Source organism: Elephantulus edwardii, unplaced genomic scaffold (assembly GCF_000299155.1).
Source record: "Elephantulus edwardii isolate Elephantulus edwardi_28Jun2011 unplaced genomic scaffold, EleEdw1.0 scaffold00288, whole genome shotgun sequence".
Lineage (NCBI taxonomy): Eukaryota > Metazoa > Chordata > Mammalia > Macroscelidea > Macroscelididae > Elephantulus > Elephantulus edwardii.
Genome location: NW_006400038.1, coordinates 3,195,055 through 3,199,358, shown reverse-complemented (window position 1 = coordinate 3,199,358; position 4,304 = coordinate 3,195,055). Strand labels below are relative to the sequence as shown.

Below are 4,304 nucleotides of genomic sequence, written 5' to 3'. Positions count from 1 at the left end.
TGTAAAAGTTGGTAGAAATCATCTATTTCTTCTTCTTTGGCTCTGGTTGTTGGTGCATATATCTGAATGATAGTGGTATTCACTGGACTTCCCTGTAAGCATATGGATATAATCCTGTCACGATGTTGTACTTCAAGATGGATCTAGGAATTACTTTTTTTACTATGAAGACAACCCCATTGCTTTTAATTTTTTACTCATGCACTTTTAACTTGTTAGTTAAATTTGTGTCTTCAAGGCTGCAATAGTTCCATGATGTATATTCAAGGATATGAACATGTATGGCTAAGCACAATTAATAACAGTGCATCTAAATTCCAAAATCAATCTCCACAATAGTCTGTGTTTCCCATTGCCAAAGGAGCCCTTTAGAGTAGTGAGAGAAGATCTTCATCCTGAAACCTACAGCATCCCTTTTCAGCAGGAAGTAGCTAAAAGAATATGCCATCCCCTTTTCCTTATGAATCAGGGTGAAACCTCGCTCAGGGAGGAGTGATAGGGAATGGCAAAGGACACACTGACAAAGGAGATTAATCAGAACTGGTTTTGACAAGCACTGTGACAGTGAGACAATTAAAACAGACTTTCAAGGAAAAAAAAGAGGAATGAACTGGTGGGGGTGGGTAAAGAAAATAATGCAACAATGAATGAATGGAAACCCAAAATCTCTGAAAATGTTCATTAAAAATAATAAAATTTTAAAAAAGTTTGCTGACCCAGAGCAATCAGTCTTAAACCTTAGATCCAATAAAACCATTTTTTTCTATTTAAAAAAAACTCTCAATAATAATGCTCTGTGTTAGACTGAACTCCCCAGTATACTCTTGAAGGCCTGCCACACTCTTCTTCCATCTCTCATTCCTACCCTGATCTCTAACATAACTGTCTTCTCAGTATTCTCCAGGTCAGGCCATGTCTTCTCATAGTACCATGGCTCTCCATGAAGTCAATCATGATAGGTCACAAATTGTAGGACTTCATTTATATGAAATTACAGAATTTTAAAGTCCATAGAGACATAAGGTAAAGTAATGCTTGAATAGAGATGTGTGATAGTTCACTGGTGGCCTAGTGGTAAGAAGTTGCATTTTCATTTTTATTTTTATTTTTTTAGTGTTTGTAGATAAGCTTTAATAGATTTAATAGATAGGACTGAGTAAGAGTTAATAGCTGACTAGTGAAGGAGGATGTGACTGATTGGAGATATGTGGACCCTGATATATATGTTATATGCTGACAGATTTCCCTGCATTCACACCACTGAATCACTAGCTCAAAAAATTAGGGCTATTTGGAGGTTTGGCCCAGTGGGATCTCTGTGCACACAACATCTCCCTCCAGTACCAATTGCTCAAATCTGCGCTAATGAAACAGAAAATTCCCTAGCAAAGGAAGGACAAACATTGAGGAGAACAGCTTTTGATTTTGTGCTGAATTCACAGTCAAAAGCCTCTCAAAATGGAGAAAGACAAACTCTCAGCCCGTGGGGTGGGAGCTTGAAACTGCCAGGAAAGCAGAAACTCTCGACGAGACTTGACAGAGGCAGTGATGACATGGGAAGGTCAAATGTTGTGCACACGGCCTGCTGGGGATGTTTTCTGTGCAGCTGCAGGAAGCATGTCAGGCGGATGGGCCCAGCTCTGTCCACCCAGCAGGCCTGATGCTTGTCCCTGTAACAGTCATTTGTGCCCTAGTGGCTGGAGGTGGAGTGTGCCTTTTCTTCTGTGAAGCTACCACAGAATATGCCTGCACAGCCTTCACATGGTAGGCACTCAAGCAGCCTCTGGTAATGCAAATGCTTACCATTTGTCTACTAACTATAAGGTTGGCTATTCAAATCCACCCAGCAGCAGCACTGTGGAAGAAAGGAGTGGTGATTTTGTTTCTTACAGTCTGCCACAAGGAAACCCTGTGGACCTCAGTTCCACTTTGTCATGTGCAGATAATAGCATGATTTTTCTTTCTCCTTTTTCATTCTGATCCTTCCTTAGATAAGAAGTTGCATTTTCAACTCTAAGGCATGGGGTTCGAATCCACCAGCTGCTCCACAGGAGAAAGATGGAATTTCTTCATTCACGCATTGGATTTATTGCCTTTGAATACTTGCTAGAGAGTAATCTGTTAGTTCCAACTTGACAGTATTCTACAACAACAACATGAGTAGGGGGTGGGGTGGTGTTGGAGAATGTTGGGGAGGAAGGGAGGGTCTCTGGCCAGGACAGACCGCCTAAGCACCAGATAAGTGCAAGCCTCCCAACGGCCTTTAATACGGAGTAGAGAAAGCTCCCCTGTGTTTGGCTATACTGGCTTGAGAAAACTCGCCACCTGGGAAGACGGCTTCCGCATCTGTTGAGCTGGGAGTGGTCACATGGGGCTGAGGTTCTCCTAACCAATCCATATGTCCCTAGTCTGTAAGCCTACCCTATCCTGTCTTCCTACTTACATGTTTGTATATAAAGGCACTGCAGATCCCAATAAAATTGAGCTAGATTGACTCTCTGATCCTCTCCCAGAGTGATGTATCTCCGTCGTGCTTACCCCCATCAAGGTGTCGCTGTTAAGTTGCCAGCAAACTGATAACAACAGGGTGGAAATGAAAGTTAATGGGTTTCATTTTGGGGTGTTAGAAATGTTCTGGAACGAAGTAGCAGGGATGATGACACATGAGTCCCTCGATATTATGCACTATTAATTAACCTGCATGGCACTAACTGAAATGCTTAAAGGTTTCAGTTCACTCTGAGGCTCCTCAGAAGAAAGACTTGGTGATCTACTAGCCTCTAAAGACAGTGTGGAACAACACACTTCCACTCTGGCAGACATGGGATCTCTGTGAGCCAACAGCGGTTCCAAGACTTGGTTGTTGGTTTGATGGTTGCATAATTCTGTAAAGATAATCTGTAAAAGACTGAAGTAGATACGTTAAGTGGGCAAATTTTGTGATGTGTCTACTTTATATATTTCAATGAAGATGGAAGGGGTTTGGTTAATTTTTATTTTTTAAGAAAAATAACACTCTACCTCAAAACATTCCTGTGATGATGCAGTACTATTCTGTCTAAAACAACCAAAACAGAGCAGTTCACGTCCGCCGGCCACCGGCGATGCACACACCTCCACCAGTTTTCCAAGAAATAACTTCACCAAGATGTCCAGTGATTGGCAAAGGTCCGATGATGATGTTTCCCAGCACCAGCAGTGGTAGTTCAGATGCAGACCAGCGAGACCCAGCTGCTCCAAAGCCTGAAGAACAAGAAGAACGAAAACCTTCTGCCACCCAGCAGAAGAAAAACACCAAACTCTAGCAAAACCACTGCTAAGTTATCCACTAGTGCTAAAAGAATTCAGAAGGAGCTAGCTGAATAACCCTTGATCCTCCTCCTAACTGCAGTGCTGGGCCTAAAGGAGATAACATTTATGAATGGAGATCAACTATACTTGGTCCACCAGGTTCTATATATGAAGGTGGTTTGGTTTTTTCTGGATATCACGTTTTCATCCGATTATCCATTTAAGCCACCAAAGGTTACTTTCCGCACCAGAATCTATCATTGCAACATCAACAGTCAGGGAGTCATCTGTCTGGACATCCTTAAAGATAACTGGAGTCCTGCTTTGACTATATCAAAGGATTTGCTGTCAATTTGTTCCCTTTTGACAGACTGCAACCTGACAGATCCTCTGGTTGGAAGCATAGCCACTCAGTATTTGACCAACAGAGCAGAACATGATAGGATAGCCAGACAGTGGACCAAGAGATATGCCACATAATTCACTTCATTTGTATGCAGTGTGAAGGAGCAGAAGGCATCTTTGCACTGTGCTGCAGATCTTTATAGCCTTTACAATATGGACTTCCGTGCATATGTTATACTGATTCTACTCTCTGCTTTTAACCTTTGGAGACTGGGAGATTCCCTAAAAAAGGTAAATGCTATCAAGAGCAGAACTTTGTAGCTGTAGATTAGTTATGTTTAAAACCCCTACTTGCAAGTCTTGCTTCTTTGGGATATCAAAATGTATTTTGTGATGTACTAAGGATACTGGTCCTGAAGTCTACCAAATATTATAGTGCATTTTAGCCTAATTCATTATCTGTGTGAAGTTATAAAAGTAGCTGTAGATGACTAGGAAATTATGTCATTTGTATTAAACCCAGATCTATTTCTGAGTAGGTAGTACATGCTGTTGTGAAAATGTTTTACCTTTGACCTTTGTCAGTTTGTAATGAGGGGATTTACTTTTACCCTTTGTAGCTCAGAGAGCACCTGATGTATCATCTCAAACACAATAAACATATTCCT

The 4,304-nt window shown here is 41.4% G+C and overlaps 1 pseudogene; it reads left to right on the top strand.

Moving 5' to 3' along the window:
- The first annotated feature begins 3,148 nt into the window (after positions 1 to 3,148).
- Positions 3,149 to 3,771, top strand: LOC102876977 (annotated as a pseudogene).
- The last annotated feature ends 533 nt before the right edge of the window (positions 3,772 to 4,304 follow it).